This window comes from Hyalella azteca, unplaced genomic scaffold (genome assembly GCF_000764305.2).
Source record: "Hyalella azteca isolate HAZT.00-mixed unplaced genomic scaffold, Hazt_2.0.2 contig6113, whole genome shotgun sequence".
NCBI classification, from domain to species: domain Eukaryota; kingdom Metazoa; phylum Arthropoda; class Malacostraca; order Amphipoda; family Hyalellidae; genus Hyalella; species Hyalella azteca.
The window spans coordinates 12882-35688 of record NW_025936281.1 but is presented as its reverse complement, the minus strand read 5'-3'; the positions used below and the strand labels follow the sequence as shown (position 1 = coordinate 35688).

Here is a 22807-nt window from a genome sequence, read left to right as displayed (position 1 = left end):
AGATGTGTATAAGAGACATGTCCTGAACTGCCCCTGGCAACGCTGTCAACAAACATTACAGTTGCCAGCTCCCCGGCAACAATATCCTGAACTGATTTCCTCCACTTGTGCGCGTGTGTAACATCTTCGAGGGAAATATATAGCGGGTTTCTCTGCTCAGTGGCTGACATGGAGGGCAACTCTGGTTTAAACTCAGCCTTTAACTTATTGCACTCATCCTTTGACTTATTAGTACTCTAAGTTCTTCAAATATCTTCAATATTCGCTTCAAATAATTAAATAAATTTACTTTGTATACTTCGCTATGATTCCTTCAAATATTTTGCTTTAATTTCTTCAAATTCTCCGATCCCTTTAAATACTCTGATTACTTTAAATAATTTAGGGCAACATGGGGCAGCGCGCCCCCCACTTTTTTTTAAACTAAATTTTTGACGAAGTTTTAATTGATACGAGGTGGTTCTTTGTTTTGTTTAAAGGTGCAACTAATGAGGAATGTATGATGTGAATTAGACGCCTATAAAGTTATTCAATTTTTAATGAAACACTATTTTGTAAAAAGTGTCAAAATGGGCCCATTGCCCCACCCCTGGGGCAATGGGCCCATGGGCTTGGGGCAAGGCGCCCACCCTTGGTCCCTTTACCACATTACATATTTTTTGTTTAAAAATGATAGAATAACACTTTACAGTTTAAAATAAGAAAAATGTAATAAAAAATATGACATTCATTCATTTATTAACAACTCAAAAAATCATATCCTTAACTTGAAAAAAATATACTCTTGCCTTAAGAAATCTACCACTGACGTGAAGAAAAATGTTTCATTGACATAAAAATATATATCCTTGACTTGAAAAATATATCCTTGCGATAAAAAATTCGTCCTTGACATGAAAAAATGTATCCATGACTAGAAAAAATATATTTAGTCGATCAGAAAAAAAAAACTTCGTTCCAGTTTCGTCCATAATCCAGATATTATGTGCAGAGAATTCGTACCTAATCGTGATTTCAGCCAACACCATAAAAACTCATCAACTTTTGGCTCATTGGTGTTGACTGAAATCAACTTTTGGCAAGGCAAGAGTCAATAACTCGATAAGGGGTCATAAATACGCATAACTAGACACCAAACCTGCTGCCTTGAGATGGTAAATCAAAAAATTATGCAATATGAAGTGTATTTTGTAATTCAGAAAGCTAGTCATATATCTGAAAAGGTCATTGAGACAAATCTAATGATGTATAACACAAGACTTCACAATGGGCGCTTTGCCCCGTGACACGCATGGGCCCGTTGCCCCACTAGGTATCATTTCAATTTATATCGTGTCAACATTTTATTTTAAAAGCTAATAGTCTAAACTTGATCTCAAAACTATCCCTATAAATATTACTTTCAAAATATAATTCACAGTAATTTCAGAAAGCTTCATCTACAGTAATCGAAAAAATTTTTATTTAGCAGCAAAAAAATTTTTATCTGGGCTAAAACAGTTATTCACAAATAACTTAATAACGCAAACACTTAGCAAAACGTAAATCCGTACACTTCATCCCAGTGAAACTGTTGACCGGCGGTAAAGAACACGGACCAATATCTGCCATACTTAGCGAGAAACCCGCTATGGGCCCGTGACCCGTAGTGGGCTCGCTGCCCCATGTTACCCTACTTTAATTCATTCAAATTAATTCTCTAATCTCTTCAAATTCTGTAATTCCTTAAAATACTCTAATCATTTTAAATACTTTACGCTAATTTAATACTTCACTATAACCCATTTAAATATTCTAATTACTTTAGCTAACGAAATAAAATGTTACAATAAAAATGTGAAGTAAGTACAACAGAGAAATTGCATCGTTGCTCCCATAGCGCTGCAGCTTTTGCTTTTTTGTGCGTCAGCCTGACCCACTTGGTCCGGGGTATCAGTGCTACGTCCGCTCTCGTGTTGAGGGTAACGAAGTGTGTAGATATTTAGACGATACGACATATTATCTTATTTATAATTAATATTTATTAATTATAACTTATTTATTTATAACAGGACTTATTTATTGTTCTGAGTAGCAGATTGTAGTGTCGCACAATACTTAGTATGAAATTAATATCTAATAACATAATTAATAAAGCGAGGAATAATTAATGAATGAGCTACATATAAACATCAGTTTTAAATTTCCCAAGGCATGCATCGCATCATAATTATTATTATAATTATTATTATTTTTTAATATTATCAATAATAAATTTTAAAAATGAATTCATTACAAGTTATAATTTTAAAGAATTTATTATTATTCAAGATTTCCAAAATTATTGAATTTAAGTTGAAATTTTTGATGAACTTCAAAAAGTAATGAAGATAAAAGGGACGAGAAACGAGCACGCCGTATTGTCTAAATTGTGACCCACTTTTTCAACAGCACGAGCATAGAGCTGACGTAGCACTGATACGCCTCATTACCGTACCGTGATAAACTGGGTCAATATGACCCACACACCGGCTAAAGTTCATCATTATTCGGACATTGTCACACTCATTTTCCTGGTTGTGCCGGAGTTGATTTACTCGGAGACTCTCAGTGCATCTTTTTTGACCCCATTAGTTTTGGAGGAGGAATTGGAGGAGGAGGGGAAGGGAAGAGTGGGACGAGGACAGGGGGGGAGGTGGGAGTGGGAAGGTAGAGGGCTAAGGAGGGAAGGAAGGGAGGAATTAAGGGGGTGAGAGATGGGCGTGGGTGAAGAGGATGGTGGAAGGGGGGGCAGGGGTAGGAGAAGGGAGAAAGGGAGGAGGGGTGAGAGGGGAAGAGGCTGCTGAGGAGTGGGGGGATGGGGAAAGAAGAGGAAGGGGAAGGGTGATGAAGGGAGGGATTATGACATGAATTCTGAATAATGGATCGTGCCCCCGGCAATCCATCGCGGCCATTAGTCCATTGCGCTGTAATCCTGACCAGCACATCACGAGCCATTAATCCTGCCTTACACTCAGAGAAATGAACGGCAGTGTCCAATTTTTTGTTCCTATGTGAGTCAACCTGACTCAGTTTACCCGGCAAGAGGGCGTATCAGTGCTACGTCCGCTCCCTGCTCGCGCTGTGGGTAAAAAAGTGTGTCTCAATTTAGACAATATGAACCACTAGATTTTGTGAGTGATGCGCCGCGAAATGTTTTCTTATTTAATTAGAACTTTAAAACGAACAAATAAATAAAATAATATTTTAGAAGCAATTAATAAAAATATATTATAAGTATAATTTCTTTCGGTGATTGGATGATAATTAAATGAAGATTGTATGATGATTGCATGACCATGATTGAAAGAATAATTTAAACCTAAGCCATTTTTGTTGCCCCGCTATTTACGGCAAGATTGTTTTCACTTCTCGGTCATAATTTGTAAATAATATGTGATAACATATCTCAAATTGATCCACTAAAAGTTTTTAAATCATTGCTATCCACTGAAGAATTATTGTCTTCACTTTCCTATCAGTATTTCGAAACATAATAAAATATCTCAAACTGTTCAGCTAAATTTTGTAAATCATCATTTTTCGCTCAAGAATTGCGTTCCAATTTCTTTCAGGATTTCTAAATAAAATATAACAAAATTTTTCCAATTGCAAGCTGAAATTGAATGGACATCAATTTTGTTTGCTATCCCCCGGACATCTTGCTTGGATATCCCCCGGACATCGTGCTTGGATATCCCCCGGACATCTGTCTCTTATACACATCTAGATGTGTATAAGAGACAGTGTGGCCCTCAGGAGGGGAGGCTAGGGCCTTGTGGCCCTCAGGAGGGGAGGCTAGGGCCTTGTGGCCCTCAGGAGGGGAGGCTAGGGCCTTGTGGTCCTCAGGAGGGGAGGCTAGGGCGAACCCTCGGCACTTTTGGGGAATTTAAAGTTGAAATTACGGCTGCGATATTATTATTATTTTATCATTATTATTACTTCTTATTATTACAGTTGTTATTATGATTATTATAATTATTGTTATTATTATTTTATTAATATATTAATACTATTAGTATTTTTACAATTATTGCCTTCAATATTTTATTATTGTTACGCAGCGTTATTCTTCATCATGGATATTATTATTAGTGATATTATTCAGATAATTCCCAAAGCGTACGTCGTCTTTAATAATAAATTAATATAATTATATAAGCCTGTTAAAATGCGTATATCACTCGAAATAAGTGAGATTTTGTCCAAATAACGATACACTTTTGTCATCCAGACCAAATTTCTCCCTGCAAACGGGCGTATCAGTGCTACGTGCGCTCCCTGCTCGTGCTGTGTGAGAAAGTGGGACACTAATTGGACAATATGAGCCACTCATTTCTCCAATTGAAATTCGTACAATATCCGGAAGTCAATTTCCACTATGCGGAAGTCTTTAGTTTTATAATCAATGACCAAATTGCAGCGTTAAGTGTTTAATTTTCAATATTTTATTGCATATGCATTTTATGTGCTAATTTTGAATGAGCTCAACTAAACACTTTGCTGAATTATTTCATATGTTTAAATTACATATTGGAATTTCTCATAGAAATCTCTGGCCATATAGCGAATTGAACACTTCATTAATTGATTAATGCGTATTTATAAATTCAATTTTTAAATGAATTTGAGGATTCATTCAAATTTGTTAATTTATATACACATATTCTTCTTTGTGAAGTTCGGCAGAGGTTCTTCCTTAATGCAAGCTTGATTAAGGATAAGAGAATGAGTTTTGCACAATTTTCATGTTTGATTTAATAATTTTCTTATTTAATTTTTTTAATTTTCCAAATGAATTTAAACTAAATATTTTAAATTTAAACTAAACATTTTAAATTTATTTTAAATAAATATTCTCAGCCACTAAATATTTTTGATAGTTCAGTCCAATAAGATGTAATGACGACATACAATGATAAATTTTTTTAATGATAATCTAAAATACATTCAATTAAATTTTAAGCATTGTTAAAATTAAAAACCACCGCAAAAAATTATCAAAATTTTTATTAGAAGAAAACAAATCGGTAACGTTATGTAGATATGAACACCGGTTAAATTGTATGGCTCAAATAATCGAAATAGTGACAAAATAGCGTGTGTAGAGCGGGTCTTCTAGCCGGGCTAAACTGGGTCAGGATGACCCAGACAAGGACAAAAAGGGCATTGATATATTAGGACAAAGTTCCACTTATTGCTCTGGGTGTATCGCACAGCTGAGGCTCAGCGTGAGAATGATGTGATGATAAGGCTGGCACGCTGCTGCTGAATAATTTTTATAGTCCCCGTTGGAATAAATCTTGTTCTTACGGGAAAAGATTTATTAAGATTAGGTTCCACGGACCCCGTAGGAATAAGATTTGTCCCATTATCTTTGTAGGAATAAGATGTGTTCCGTATTCCCCGTAGGAATAAGATTTGTTCCAAAATCCCCATAGGAATAACACCCATTTCACAGTCTTCGTATGAATAACATTATCCTAGCTAAAATCCTTTTTTATTACGGCCCTAGAGATAAAATATCTATCAGTCCCCGTACGAATAACGTTGAAATGTCGATCAATCGCTGGCTTGAGCAAGATTCAATGTAGACGTCAAATGCTTATTGGTTTTTAGCCTACGATTTTTGTAATAAATTTCGATGTTCCGGTAGGAATAACATTGATCATAGGTGAAAAGAGAACAATGTTTACTGGGATGGTCGAGGTTGTGGTTAATTAACAGACAACACAATTTTGCCTCTTAGGTAAGAATACCATTATTTTGAATATAAAGCATGCATCGGTCACAGTTACATCAACAAACCAATCCCGACACAAGCATTGTCTGAAATCAATCATTTATTCAGCATTAAAAGTCTCAAACAAATTCTGGTAGTAATACCATTATTTCAACGCGTCTGCATATATACGTCACCTCAACACACAAAATCATGACAATCACAAAATCAATGCAAATTCATGCACTCAAGGCGCGTAAAATTAAACCACGCGCATTTATGCGTCGGCAAATATTGAACAAGCGCCGCCCTGCCAAGAGTGTTCGCTTTGACACGAGTCTGACTCAGCGAATCTGTGAGTAGGAGGCTTTGAATCTGCGAGCAAGAAGATGAGTGTTGAATAAATACGCTCCTTGGTTCGTTTGCTTGCTGATATCATAGATAATAATATTTGGTGACACGAACTTGTGGCTCAACGGGAGAAAATAATTCCACGGTGTTTTCTCCCGTTTATTTCATTTGGGTGACGTAAGCTGGAAATAAGATTTAATATTAGTTAATAGGTCGAGAAAGACTTACATGAAACTTACACTAGGCAGAGGCTTGACTCATTGTTTAGACTTAAGTGCTAAACGTTATAGAATAGATGAACGTTATTAATTGACTTCTCGAGTTCTCGATAACATCATTACAACTGGCATGACAGGAATTGTTTATGTCGGCATGGCGGCGATATTTAATTTGTTACTCACGCGAGGTGGTTTTGGCAGGCGAGAAGAAGAGACGCCAACTTTGATGATAATTGCGTTTAACGTTTCCGGGCTTCAATGAGTTGGGCCAGATATACCTAATGTTGACGTTTAATTTCTTAGGCTTAAATTTTCCAACGCTGAGTCGGGCTTTAATTACAGTTATAGCGTCAACCTAGGTTGGGATTCGATTTCGATAATAGTGCCAACGCGAAGTTGGGCTTGCGTACTGTTCTAGAGCCAACGGCTGTGGTTGGGCTTCAACTTTGATTACGATACCTGGAATAATGAGATTAGAGATAAACTTTAGAGGACACTATCTTAAAATTACCTAAAATGCTTCAAATTAAAGAAGACTGAAAGAAACGTATGTCGGCACTCGCCAGTAAGGCTCGATGAGGCTGTAAGCGGAGAACGAAGTAGTATCCTTAGAACTTTTCTATGAGATTGTGTCGAAGAAAACGGAAAAGCGTCTTTGCTACATTGCTAAGTAACATTCAAATAGCGAAAACAGCAAAGGTGAGGCAAATGGCCTACAAAATATCAAATCAGTACGTATTATGCAGCAAATAATTCTTTCAAAATAAGTACTCCTAGACGAATTCATACTATAAAATATATATCAACTATGATGTAGGAGCCCATTAGCAAATGTTCGTTATAATGGCCGCCAACAATGTCTAGACGCAGCGTTACTCACAGTGTCAACTTTAATATGCACTTAATAACATGAATTTGGAAACACGAATTCTGGAATCATACACAGTAAAGACGATTGAGGAATACATGGGTACAATAGGCTTAACAAGCTATAGCATCATATTATAAGGTAACACCGGGAGGGCTCGCGGAGCAACACATATACTCGCTCGAGCTCTAGACGCGCACTGGTACGACGCTGACGATGCCGCGCTAGCTGAGAACGCGGGAACCGCTTGGGTGGCTCGTTGCGTTCACATAGAATAGAATAGAATAGAAGTGTCGGCGTTGAAGACATAGGCCCATGGCCTGTTGCCGATTGAATCACGTTTGCAAGTTACTTTTTTGATAGTATTCCAGCATAGGAACGGATGGTAATATTGACAGTCTCTCCCATTTTTGCATCCGCGTTGGTTTTTGCTTCCAAATGTTGCAAATTTTTGACAGATCTTAGGGTGAAAATAGTTACAGTTCATTTCATCATTCTCCCCATTGCACTTGCCCTGAAGATATCTCCAGCAAACGCGTTTCTTAACAGTTAAATGCTTCTTGTTCGAGGCATTTAAAGAGGAGAGGGGAGGGGTAACGCTGCGGTCAAGGGTCGGGGTAGGCGGAGTACAGTGTCGGGCAGCAGTGAGGGATGCGGGGGAGGAAGAAGAGGGAGCGAGGGGAGTTGAGGGTAGCCGCGTCTTAGTCGAACAGAGAGACCCATTCATGATAGGCCTTCTTCTCTCAGACGCTCGAACTGTTTGCACACTCTACATGGCTTCACCCGCCCACCTCTCGTTCATAACGCATTTTCTACATATGAATGATGTTCTCGTTTTTAAATATCTTGCAAGCTGGTATTCTGGAAGTAGTGAACATTCGAAGTGACAAAATTGTCTGCATGTGTTACATCTTAGTGCCAATTGTCCAAAATTGCATTTGTTGCATTCCAGGCATTCTCCGGCAGGTTTACTAACACAGACTTTGGCTGACATGTTTCACAATCAATTGGTAACTTACTCACTTTTTACTGACTTTACTTAATTCAAGACTATTCACTGGAACACCCTACACTTACCCAACGCAGGTACAATGTGTTTTACCCTACACTTGAGGGAAGTTGAGTAATCTCACTGAAGATTGGGGAATACCATTCGTTTAATATTGTGCTGACGATTTTATATTTGACTGAGGCTTCCCTAAATGTAGGTAGGGTAATAGGTGATGCTGGTCCGAGTTTCAGTTTATTAGTTTGATGTCAACATGTACGTAAAATAAGGCCTGCGAACAAAAGTTAGACATTAGAACATGACATGAGTAAAATATTTCATCGACATTAATACAGGGCATGGGTAAAATATTTCGTAGACCAGGATATCATACTAGTTTAATTTAATAATGACTTCCACTAACACATTTCTGGATTAAGTTAATTAAGTTAATTTGAACAATAACAAGAAATATTTTGACTCCAATATCATTGAACTGTATCAAAATCCAATTAAATTTACTATCCAAATGCAATTTTAATATCAATTCAGAATACATTATTATTTTATATTTTTATTACGCTCCATTTAAATTCCTCAATATTTAACATCTACGGCTAATCAAAATTATGTTAACTTGCTATCAAAACAGTGACATGTTAACTGAATCTAGTGCTGTTACTCAACGTCTCGACGCCTATGATTTATTTCATCTTGGCACGGATAAGTTATCATCAACATCAAACATTGTTATTTCTAAACTCCTAAGCTAACTCAAATCTCAGATGCTAAATTAACCCAAGGTTCAGAATTAAAGTTTAATAAAATTCATCCTATTCTTTCCTATGAAAACCATATTAATGAACATTAAAGATCCTCAATAATACTGAATCAAAAATGGATAAAAATAGCAATAATGGAAACATTAAGTAATTAATCAAAATTATCTACTATTGAATAGGATGAGAAATGTAATACATTCTAACATGATCTCTCTAGCCATTGGAATTACTTCTACCGGTGTGAATTCCACAATCATTTCGGAAACTTTAGGCCTGAGTAATTTTCCACTCAGCATTGACAATATTCACTCTAGTTTCCACTCAATATTAACAATACTCACTCTAGTTAAGGTATGATTACATAAGGAATTATCGTCACAACGTTTATCCATTTGCTATCAACACCTATTTGAATATGTGGTCAAACGAGCCACTCCTTCATCAGCCTGGGGGCTAGTCAAGATCCGTCTTTAGGAGCGTTCTCTCTAGCCTAGCCGATTATCTCAACTAGACTTCCTTAGTTAATTAACACTCGCAAGGCTAGAATAACTACACGGAACATTTATCCAAAACAACTTAAACAAGATTACATCATTTATAATAAATTTCTACTCACCCAGTGTATAGATATCACAACACTTATAAGGAACTACTAAGGAGGCACGGTGGCAACCTCGCGTATTGGCGTCAGAGCAAGAGTGAAGGGCTCGGAATAGGCCTCCGGGAAATCTCCAGATGTTGCCATCGTTAGGTATCAAATTGTGCTATGGGTGCTGTTCTAGTGTTCAATTTTATAATCGTTCTTATCGGATCTTAAAAGTATTATAAAACACTTCGCAAATTATGTTTGTTATAGTTGACTATGATTTTTGTTGTTACTGACCGTTGTTACTGACCATTGTTACGGATGACAATATGTACAATATTGAGTTAGCAAGATGTCTACATCTTATCTTATTCTAACAATACTGCCGAGATCACTACAGAAGTTGCAGGGCAGTTTTTTTAGCTTATAGCCGTGGCCCTGGTGTTGGTTCTTGTTTCAAATTCTAGTAATCCTTCGGGGACCTTATATAGACCATGAGTATACTTGTATACTTCAATGAGGTCCTAAGTTTGAGTGTGTAGACTAAGTTTGTAAGACTAAGTTTGAGCGTGTAGACGGGCAGCCTACTTATCGGTCGAGCTTTTCCCTCTATCATATCTATGTCTGTATTGTAGCTGAGAACTGTGTTGTTTAATGCAAGCTCTATTTTTGTACGAGAAAATGGCACTGCATGATTTACAACACTGGTATCACGATTTATTTAGTAAGTTCATAGATCTATATCGATGTTTTCCTCGTTCGGATGAAATTAAATCGAAAGGCTCCAGAGACAAACGCGAAAACACTCTGACCCATGCAACTGTGATACAGGCAAGGAAATTGATCCTACGGCTAACTAGGAATTCGCAACAAAGAAAATCTACCTATACCGCACAGTTTGTCGGAAAGAATGTGCCAAAATACAGCAGTGAGTTGATAATAAATTTCTCACCTAATTTATCCTGAAGAATTCTGTCTGCAGAACTTTGTAAATGACCTTGCAATTCTCCGGTATTATTGCACTCAAAGTTCATTGGGAAATTATAGTTAGGAAGTTCAGGGTCTTTGTAGGTTTGTCTGGTTGCCAAAAATCTGACGGTAGTTGTTCGTGGGGAGCTGGTGGAAATTTTCACTAGAGTATAGCTATTTGTATTTATGTACCTACAAGGCTACAAGATAGAACAATTCATTTTAGATTTCTATGTCCATACGCAAGTAAATTTGCCGACATGATATGCATTGTATTTCCCGTAAAATAATTTTTATGAGCGATTTTTCTAGTCGTCAGTACCGTCCGCGCGCGTCTTAATATATTCAATTTGATTATGCCTGAATAAACTGCGATCAAAGCAATGTCCTACATTGCCCAAGCATTTAACTGAACATTAATCTGAATCTTGTGCAGGTCCATCAGTCTTGCGTTTGGCAAGTCAAACTTGTCTTGACATGTACGACAGGCGATGAGTTTGAACGTGTAGACGAGGCTTAAGTTCGTTAAATCAAAACCGGTTATGACCAAATTTGAAAACGAAGCTATTTAATTGCAGTTGATACGCTCCTGTGAACATCGTTAGAATATATTTGTCCATTTAGTTATCACGTAGTGAGGCAAACGGTAAGTTTTGGTCCCCTTTGCAGGGCTAACAAACTTAAATGGTCAATTGAAAATAACTAATACAAATTAACTTGACAATTTTTATTTTTAATGGTGATTGGCTTAAATTGGATCCGAAAATCAGCTGAGATTTGGCAGAAATGGTCACAATGAGAAGGCCACTTTTTAGCGCGGCTGGGAAGTTCAAATTTGAAAAATGCAGTCGACTTTTCGATTTTTTTTGTAAGATACTATACAAATGTGCTGGCATTAGGAATATTTCACAAACAAAAATTCATTCACGACAAGTTGATGTTGATTTCTGTCGGGAATAAACAGTCATGCCATATATTCTACATATGATTATGATTATCATGACTATGTGGGGCTTGACATTCGAAGACTTCTAATTAAGTTTACGGTATCAATACATTTCCTTGAATCGGACTGATCATAATATAGAGAAAACAAAATTAGAGCTTCTGGATGGTCAAAAAACGATGACCACTTAAAAATTAATTCAGAATCTCTGCTTCTAAGTGAGAATATAAGATTGACATGAACGAAGATTTTTTTACCGACACTAAAAAATATGGCATATGATTATTAAATTTCAACTGTAAATGAACCAAGGCATATTCGTTATGACACAACATGTATATTAAGGATCTATGGTACAGTGTGTTACTGATTGCTATTTTCTTTCGTTCAATTCAAAATTGAACATATATCGAAAAAATTTTTTTGCTTCAATGAGGCCAGCTTATATATTTTCGAAATAGCGTTATGAATGGTGATCTCAATTTTTTATTTGCGAACAGAAACTATTTTAAATGTGGGAAAAAGCAAGGGCTCTCAAAATTATATGAGTTGGCGGCAAATTAATGAAAGAAATATATGAAATTGAATGTAAATTGTAAATTATTGACGTGGAAAATCCAGAAAAAAATACACACAGTGGGGCACAATAAGCTTTAGTCATTTAGAATTTCAATAACTAACTAATTATGTATTGAGATATAGTATTGACAGATTTCATTCACTAAAAACCATATGTTTATTTTTGACAACAATGGCTTTCATTGCCGATAACAGAAAGATGTCAATGCCGATACAGTCTTCGATTTTTTTCATAATTAATGTTATCGCTGTTTGTTAATGGCTGCCATGAACCTCCGATGCCTCATAATCGCAATTTTTTGCGATGACTGCAATTTAAAATCGGAATAAGTTTCATCAACGAACATGACACGAGTGGTAGTGAGAAGTTCTTACTATTTCTGCCTTACTAATCCAGAATACGCATTTATTGAGACTAAAATCGTTGCCGTTTTTACATGTGTTTTGATAATTATTGGGAAAGTTGTTCATAGTATAGCATTTACAATTTGGGAAATTAAATAATGTTTAAAAAAACAGTCACAGAGTGAAACGAATACGTTGGACAAATAATGGTCTGAAATTTCAATCGCAATCGATAGCATAAACACTCATTCCTGGGTGATTTTAATGACTTATAACAGCTGCAGCAGCAACAGCTGCTGCAGCTGTTGGGTGCGGCGTGGGAACTTACTCTTTTAAAAAAATCACAAAGTAAAAAGTATTAAAGATAGCGTTTTAATTCTTTCTTTTTTACAAAGAGCTACATTTAAAGTTTCGTTGGGTTTACTTATATAGTCAACCAATGATTATGCAATTTTAATATGCTCTTCTAATCGTCAAAACAATCATTTTGATACCAAAACGAGCGTGCTGTGGTGATTTTTTTTCACCCGATTTTCTATTTTCAGGGAAAATGTTGCTTATATCTTTGGGAAAAATTGTCGGATTGATCTGCCAACGTAATATATTCTTAACTCGACATGGAAATCATTTCACACTAAAAATTGGAGTTGAGTTATGAGTTAGTTTCTTTCCCAAAATGCACTATTTCTGTTATTCAATTCTGACACCGCCAGACAAGTTAAAAATTTGGTAGCCTAATCAGTAGAGATCAATAATGCTTCATTGCGTTGTTTTTTCAGAGTTGTTGTCCAATTTATCTTTAGAATATGGGATCGGCGTGTGCATTTTAGATAAAACTCTGCTCTAACACCATTAGGCATATTTCAATGAAGCTAAAAATGTAATATGTTGTTAAACTGTAAATATCGATCATTTTAAAATCGTAATTGTAGAAAGTTTGGGTGGTATTTTTTTTGGAATTTAACTATCGTTAGAATTTCATGAATCCCCCCCCGCTCGAGAAGAACTTAAGTGGGAACCAGACCGAACTGGTCCGTCCGAGCCGAACCGAACTGGTGCAGGAGACCTAACTGATCAACCTAAATGGTAATTCTCCAAAACCTAAGAATCTAGTAAGTCATATATAACTTCAACTCATTTTTTGTTAATGAAATTTCTGACATCGAAATAATACTTACACAAATGAACAGAATTTCATGCACAATGAATAAATGAATAAATCCACGTGTTTTGGCACCTTCTCACATGCGCTTCCATGCCTTATACGAACAAATATTGATAACCAATAAATAAGCACGAAATAGCTCGTTACTTCGCAAATAGTCAACCAATGATTATGCAATTTTAATATGCTCTTCTAATCCTGTCTCTTATACACATCTAGATGTGTATAAGAGACAGGTCCACTACCACCCACCTGCCCCTCCAGCTTCCAGTCCACTACCACCCACCTGCCCCTCAGCTTCCAGTCCACTACCATCCTCCTGCCCCTCCAGCTTCAAGTCCACTACCACCCACCTGCCCCTCCAGCTTCCAGTCCACTACCACCCACCTGCCCCTCCAGCTTCCAGTCCACTACCACCTACCTGCCCCTCAGCCTCCAGTCCACTACCATTCACCTGCCCCTCCAGCTTCCAGACTACTACCATCCTCCTGCCCCTCCAGCTTCCAGTCCACTACCATCCTCCTGCCCCCTCAGCTTCCAGTCCACCACCATCCTCCTGCCCCTCTGATTAAATAGGAGAATAATAATATAAGAAAAGAGAGAGTGAAGACGACGTTTCTTAGCGTCTCATATATCTTAAAGTTGGAGAATCGGAGTGATTACTCCACCAATTTTACGTTACGTTCAGGTTCAGGTTCAAGATACCGGTATTCATTGCTTATCGTTTTGTCAAGTGGTTTGCCGAGTGGCACTTGATTGGCACGTGAATAAGGTTCTCTTTTTGGACAGGTTTGGCAAAATATAGTACAAAGAGAGGGCTTTAATGAAACACTGATACATTTCATATTAAATTGGAAAATTCAAGTTCACATCCTACGTTAACAAAAATCTCAAGTACTTGAAAAATGTAATCTGATCACAATCAAAAGTCCAAAGCTAACATCATTAAATCATCTAATATTACCGGAAAAAGCGTGTGATCCGTTGCAGTTCCAATGCGTATGACAGTTGTCAACGACCGTAACTCGCGCACGCGCAGCGACCGTACCGCGGCTGTCCCCGCGCATTGCAGCCGTATTTCAAGTGGCCGTACTGCAGCTGTACCGCGAGTCTCTCTTCACAGTTGCTCTTTCTCCATAGCTGTCGTATCTCGTTGATATAGATGCCACACGGCCGGTCTGGCCGTAGGTTGTTTTACAACGACCGTACTTCGGAATAGTGGCGTAGTCTTCATCGTCGATGATGTTACTTCGGGCTCAATCGTGGCTTCTCGCGTTGAAGATGAATGTAATCGTACCGCTTCTTCTTGATGGAAATCGTGACCGTATCGTACTGATGATTCTTGGTGTAGAGCTCGAAACTTAGATCTTCTGATGACATGCGTTATTATCGTTGTACAACTCGTGTCTTCTCGCGTTGTCTCACGACTGAGTCGCAGCCGTAGTGATGATGTTGACCGTATAAAATGTTAAAGTCGTAGCCGTCCATTGTATAGGTTTGACGCGCTCACAGGAATCTTGGCTGCTTCGATAAGTCTGGGTTTCTCGCGACCGTCAATGTTCGATAACGGTAACACCGCCGGCCTGACGGCCGCAGCCGCTACGTCCGCTAGCTGCAGACCGTACGTGCGCGACGGTCAACTCCTTAGAACCAACAACCTTGGCGCGAATTCTCAGGTCCTTATATACGCTAGTGTCGCGCACACTTAAGCCTAACCTTCAACTGACGCCACATTCCTTCGAATGGAATTTCCCTCGCAACGCTCGTTCAATGTTTCCCACGGTCTCGAAACAACCGCGCCGCCGCATTCTTAGCATTCTTAACATCTATGCATAATACATGTTCAATATTACCTACTTTATTCAATGGGCCTTCTCGTAGTGACGACGCATGTGCTTTGGACGGGACAAGCCCTCACAGACGGGAATCATGCACGCCCAACTGCAGCCGTCTTTCTTCTAGCCCCGTGTCCTTGAATAGGCTTTGACACCTCCACTGTGAGAAAAAAGGAATAAACTTGATGAGGCAGTGTAGAGTATGCTAAATAATAAAGAATGATTGCAGATTCATTTCATGTCTGAGAGCCAGTCAATGCAGAGAGAGCAGATACTTACATGGGGTTCGCGTCCTCGCACATCTCTTCATCACCATCCTCCTTGCCAGGGAGGGATGAGTCTTGGGACGGCTCTTGGGACGGCTCTTTGGACTGCTCTTGGTCCGGCTCTTGTGGAGGCTCTTTGGACGAAGTTCCAGACTTCGTTCTCTTCTGCTTGCTGCAAGAAATGAAAAGAGAAACGTGTCATAAACTATGAAATGGAAAACACAGAAATGTCGATCATGTCCCAGTTCCAATTAGCCGGTTGGATCAGTTCCGTACCAGTACCACTTCAAGTACCCCCTTTCGACCTTAATGGGATGTATGAATTTAAATACATCCTAACAAATTTCGAACTGCTGAGGAAACACAGAAATGTATCTAAAAAGAAGTCGTTATATAACAGCATTTGTATTTTTATTACATAATAACAAAGATATCTATCACTCACCTAGCACGTGCGGTGAAGGCATCCATGATTATCTTCCGCGCTTGTGCTTTCACAACATAGAGTTCTATATTGTAAAGAAGTCCAGAAGGGTCTGGTATTAGAGATATAAGATCTTCTTCAATGGTGTGTGAGAGGAAGGGTTTTACGCCTCGGGGGGGCCCATCATCAAGTATGACGCACTTCTGCTCACGAGCACTTATGTTCTTAAAGATGCCCACGCCTCTTATAACGATTCCCTTCTCTTCTTTGGTGACTTCAGGGCCTTTAAGTTGATTTTCATTCATTTTCTCTTCTTGTGAGGCCGATCATTTGGAATTGATTTCTCATCTCTTATCTTTCTTATGAAGCGTTTGCCATGGCTAGCCACAGCAGAAAGAGCTTGACTGAATGGCTTTCCTCTGCCATCATGCATTGGAAGTGTCACCGGAGCTATGTTTCCTCGTATGCGCTCTTTGATCTCCCTTCCTTCCTCCCTCATCTTCTGGTGACGTCGCTCCTTTCTAAGACGGTTTCGCCTCTGTTTAGCAGTCTCGGGAGTTGAACATTTTTGGAAGAAGGATCATGAACATTTTTGCTTGGCGGCCGCTGCTCAACTTCACAATCAGAGTCGCAAGAAGACGAAGATGGCGATCCATCAGGCACATATGCCTTGTTGCTCCCGAAGGAGTCGTCTCCTGATACGTCAGACCATTCATCTTCGTCACTTGCAGGCGGAAGAGAGGTTGCCATAGCTGTAGGAGCTGTAGGTAGAAAAGTAAGAAAAAATTTTAGCATTATTATAATCAAAATACAGGCGGCAGCGCGGTTGCCGGTCAAACAGAGCAGAACCGAACAGGTACTGTGAATCGAACCGAGCCGAACCGGAGTGAACCGAGCCGAACCGGAGTGGGACTGAGATGGAACAGAACAGAACCGGTACTGCTGATCGAATCAGGTAAACAGATCAGAACATAACTGAGAAAGGGATCAAACTGGGCAACGTAGCCGAAACAAACTGATACTGGGACATAGCTGGACAAACAGAACTGAACCGAACGGGTACAGGTGGATCGTAATATTGGCAAACAGATCATAACCGAATTGAGACTGGGATTGAACCGAACAGAAATGGTACCGGACCGGGGGGGGGAGTCTAAGTCATGCATGATCTACTAGATCCCTAAATTCTTTGTCAACATAATGGTCTAGTAGTTCATATATAAACTTATGTTCCTTCGCAATCATCATCCTATGATAATGAAATTTTAATATGCTCTTCTACTCGTTAAAACAGTCAATTTGATAACAAAACAAGTGCACTGTGATAATTTTTTCAAATTTTATGTGAAAATGACCTGTATCTCTCAGAAATGTAGCCGCCGTCACAAAATTGTCAGAATGATTCCAAACCTCAATAATTTGTAGTCATATTGATTTATTTTTATAAAATTTCTGACATCGACATAGATAAAAAAAATATTTACACAACATGGACAGAATTTCATTCACAATGAATAAATCCTCATGTTTTGTGATCTCACATGCACTTTCATGCCTTGTCAAAAGACAAGTCAATCAGAACAAAGAATTCACGAACCGGCCTTTCGAAGTGGCAATTTCTTATGGCTGCTTCCCTGGTGAGGTGCGTCATCGTCCGGCTGCTGCTGCGGCTGCTGCTGCTCACAATGGTCTTTGCCTCGTGCAGGCGACAGCGCGGCGGCCATAGCTGTAGGTAGAAAATGAAGTAAATGTTAGCATTATTATAATCAAAATACAGACGGCAGCGCGGCTGTCATAGCTGTAGGTAGGAAAATTAGTAAGTTTTAACATATATATAAACGAGTAAAAGACAAGTCAATCAAAACAGAAGATTTTTCGTAATTCACGAAGCGGCCTTCGACGTGACAATTTCTTATGGCTGCTTCCCTGGCGAGGTGCGTCATCGTCCGGCTGCTGCTGCTGCTGCTGCTCACAATGATCTTTGCCTCGTGCAGGCGACAGCGCGGCTGCCATAGCTGTAGGTAGAAAAATAAATAAATTTTAGCATTATTATTATCAAAATACAGGCGGCAGCGAGGCTTCCTATCAACACACTTAGTGTGTTTCACCTCCCGGTTCGATCCAAGAGGGACTTAAATGACCACATGGGTGCGCAAAATTGAAGCGGCCACGGTTCATTTCATTCAAATTGGGACATATGTAAAGCTGAACATGCCGGGTGGTTCAAAAGGGAGGCTAACTTAAATCATTGCTAGCTCAAGAAGAGCATCATAAACCATAGTAACAATAGACAACAGAGATATTCTTACTTGATCTCTGTGGCGAAATTAGTTTTCGGCGTTCCTCATAGCCAGCGTCACTTGATTCTGCTGAGGTCGAAGAAAATACCAGAGACAGGCCATGCGAAGGGGGGGCGTGCTGAACAGCGTGATCCTGGTCTTTAGAAACTCTCGGAGGTGTCATTTCTTGCTGTGGATCCACATCCATAGCATTATTGAGATCTGAAGAAACTCTCGCAGGAGACATTTTTTAATTTTAAAAGAACTCTCCGAGTTGAGATTACCTCCTCCGCCATGCTAGTAAAGTGCTCCTGCAACAGTTGTTGATCCCCAGGTTCTTGCTACAACTCTGTTGTGAGACAAGAAACATGCATATTACAATAAAGAAGGCATGGAAATAATAGCTGCATGATAAGACTTCGACTAATAAATTGGACAACAACGTTCAATTTAAATATCTGATACTAGTAAAATTATTTAAGACAATGAATAAATTTTCCTACCTTTCTCCTCTGGGCGACGGCTCTCCTCTGCTAGGTGCTGCGTCACCGCCCTTTTGGTGCATTGCTATCAACCTGCTTCTGGACAGGGTGCAGGTTTAGCGGTGCTAAAGCATCTCTCTTCGTCGAGAGTCCATCCGGCTCTGAGTGGCGATCGGAAAACCTCCCTGTTGCAAGAAAAAACCACACATAGTTCTAAAAGAAGTTTATAAAATAATATAGAAATGAAAAATCTTACCTATTAAGTTGGTCGACAACATACTATGGAGAAACTTCGAATTAGCTGTGCATTGTTTTACACTTTCAGGCCATCGCGTTCTATTGTTATATTGTTATAGTCTGTGCCAGGTTCTATTCCAAGGGGGGAAATCGACCACATTGGGCGCAAACAATAGAGCGGGCTCGTCCCTGTTCAGTCGAACTGGGATGTATTAGACATTAAAGTTCTACCCGGTCGGCTCACTATGAACCCCGGAAGTTTGCCCGGGCCCACAAGAGACAAACTTGAATCAATGCTAGCTCAATAGAACATCATCAGAACGTCATAAAAAAACATTATCATAGTAGAAGCCTGTACCTCCCACCACCTACTCACCCTGCTCGTGATCCTCGGAGGATGGAGGCAAAGCATCGCTCGAGGGGTCTTGCCAATCGAGCCGTCCGCAGAGTTTTTTTAATACAACGGGCTTTCTCATTTTTGCCTCTGAGATGCAAAAACCTTCACGGTTATCCTTAAATTATTGTCGCCCAGTATCTGTAATAGATGAAGTCAAGCTCCATTATTGTACAGAATACATCACAAAATTAGCATATGAAAATTTTTTTTATCCTCATCATACGGAGAATGTTCCACCTCGTCCAATATACAGGAGGTGGGGGATATATACTGGGACTGGGGATCGAAGCGGGCCGATCCGAACTGAATTTGGAATAAGACGGAACTGGTCAAAGCGAGCAGAACCAAACTGTGACTGAGACTACCACTAGAAACAGTACCTGCGGTGAAAGATAAAAAAGGAAGTTTCAAGTAAAACAGAAAATTGAAATAGAATGGAAGATTATTGAATTCACAACGAGCATACTTACTTTCATCAGTGTACTTCCCAAGCTTGCGACGTTGGGGGGCTTGAGACACTCGGGGGGCTTGCTACGTTTAGGGGCCTTAGACGAATCCTCTTGAACCACTTCGTAGGTGCACATCTCCTTCTTTCGACGTTTGTTGGCCTCAGACTCATCCTCCTGCACCCTTCGGAAGTGCACATCCTCTTGCTACCTTGTGGGGGCTTGCGACGTTTGGTGGCCTCAGACGCATCCTCCTGCACCTCTTCGGAAGTGCACATCTTCTTCTTGCTACCTCGTGGGGCTTGCGAAGTTTGGTGGCCTTAGACGCATCCTCCTGAACCTCTTCGGAGGTAGGCGGTGCTGATGATCCTGTAGATGAAGAAGGCACTGCGAGTCGAATTGAAAGTGCGCGTGGAAAGCAAAATGTTTTTTTAGCAATAAAATATAAGGTTCGTGTAATACAACAAGATTGCTCTTATTACCAAAATCATTTAGAGCCAAAGAAGATACATTACACGCACCGAGACCGCTGCTCGTCGTCTGAGAAAGAATGCACTTCTCTCCAACATCTGTTCTAGGGACTATAGTCCCAGTAGATGAAGATGCTGAAGTACCATGTGAAGGCGAGGTTTCACGAGGATATTTAGGTGGATCCGTTCCAGCAGCATCTTGCCTGCTTTCGAGACTTGGCTTACCCGGCAGCTTCTCCATCTGGCACTTAGTCAGCCCAGGTGAAGTAGTCGTAGGCTCATGCGAGCTCGGTGGATGGCTGTTGCCGTCATTACAAAAAAGCTTATCCTTCTTGTTTGAGAGAGAGGATCGTAGTCCTCTGCGTGTTTTTCCCTTTTTTACACTTCCTGCTAAACTAATAGTCTTAGCTAAAGAAAGGGGGCAGTTCTTCAAGGTATCCATCACAATAAAAATTATGTTAATAAAAGTTCGATACCTGGAATAACACGATGTCTGGAATAAAAAGAATAAGGCATGAAATAACTAACAAAATGATACAAGGGATGCATCAATACGACCGTAATCATAGTAATCACGTATGAAATTTGCCATCAAGTCAATAATAAAACTTTCACTGGTTCATTACGAAGTGGGAATAATCATTTGGAAGGTTCCTCCCGGTTTCATTCCGGGCGTGAAAAGGGAAATGTAAGGAATCCTACCTACATAATAACCAAACCCCACAACTGATACCAACGGTAAGACACCGCGCGCTCAGCGGTGGAGCGCTCAGAAAATTCCCCCTAGGAGCGCGAAATCCCATAGGACTTCTGACGAGCACAGACACACGTCAGAAGTCCCCCTTGAGGGGAGCGAAACCTAAAAAAAATTCTAATAACAATCAATTTATTTTTTTCGGCTCGGTTCGGCAAACCGAGCCGAACTTAGGTAGGAACTAGACCGAACTGGTCAGTCCGAGCCGAACCGAACTGGTGCTGGAGACCTAACTGGTCAAACAGAACAGAAGCGAAGTGGTACTGGGGATCGAACTGCGCAAGCCGAGCTGAACCGAACTGCTACCGGGATCGAACTGGACAAACCGGGCCGAACAGAACTTTTACAGGGGACAGAAATTGGCAAACAGATTAGAGATTAGAAAAGAATTGAGACTGTTATTGAACCGAACCGAAATGGTACTGGGACCGGGTGGGGGAGTTTAGGTACAAGATCCTTAAATTTTATAGAAAACATAATTGTCTAGCAGTTCATATATAAACTTATGTTCCTTCTCAATATTCATAATATTATTATTATTTTCTGCATTCTAAAACACCTTTTTCCAAAACCAACGGGTCTAGTAGTTAATATATAACTTCAACTCATTTTTTGTTGATAAAATTTCTCACATCGAAATAATACTTACACAAATGAACAGAATTTCATGCACAATGAATAAATGAATAAACCCACGTGTTTTGGGACCTCCTCACATGCACTTCCATGCCTTATACGAACAAATATTGATAACCAATAAATAAGCACGAAATAGCTCGTTACTTCGCAAATAGTCAACCAATGATCTGTNGCAATTTTAATATGCTCTTCTAATCGTCAAAACAATCATTTTGATACCAAAACGAGCGTGCTGTGGTGATTTTTTCTCCCGATTTTTTATTTTCAGGGAAAATGGCTTATATCTTTGGGAAAAGTTGTCGGATTGATCTGCAAACGTAATATGTTGTTAAACTCGACATGGAAATCATTTTACACTAAAAATTGGAATTGGGTTATGGGTTAGTTTTTTCCCCAAAATGCACTATTACTGTTATTCAATTCTGACACCGCCAGACAAGTTAAAAATTTGGTTGCCTAATCAGTAGACTTCATTAATGCTTCATTGCGTTTTTTTCAGAGTTGTTGGCCAATTTATCTTTAGAATATGGGATCGGCGAGTGCATTTCAGATAAAACTCTGCTTTAACACCATTAGGCATATTTCAATCAAGCTAAAAATGTAATATGTTTTTAAACTGTATATATCGATCATTTTAAAATCGTAAATGTAGAAAGTTTGGGGGGTATTTTTTTAGGAAATTAACTATCGTTAGAATTTCATGAATCGAGCTTAGTGGGAACCAGACCGAACTGGTCCGTCCGAGCCGAACCGAACTAATGCTGGAGACCTAACTGGTCAACCTAACTGGTAATTTTCCAAAACCTAAGGATCTAGTAAGTCCTATATAACTTCAACTCATTTTTTGTTGATGAAATTTCTGACATTCTGAAAAATTGCCGGATTGATCTGCAAACGTAATATGTTGTTAAACTCGACATGGAAATCATTTTACACTAAAAATTGGAGTTGGGTTATGGGTAAGTTTTTTCCCAAAATGCACTATTACTGTTATTCAATTCTGACACCGCCAGACAAGTTAAAAATTTGATAGCCTAATCA

General features: G+C 39.2%; 1 long non-coding RNA gene across 1 annotated transcript; it reads right to left on the bottom strand.

The window, feature by feature from the left end:
• Window positions 1–8407: 8407 nt before the first annotated feature.
• LOC125177970 lies at window positions 8408–9747 on the bottom strand. Its single transcript, XR_007156735.1, has 2 exons — window positions 9564–9747; window positions 8408–8457 (listed from the first exon to the last, which is right to left on the bottom strand). It is a non-coding gene; the product is annotated as an uncharacterized LOC125177970 (long non-coding RNA).
• Window positions 9748–22807: the final 13060 nt, after the last annotated feature.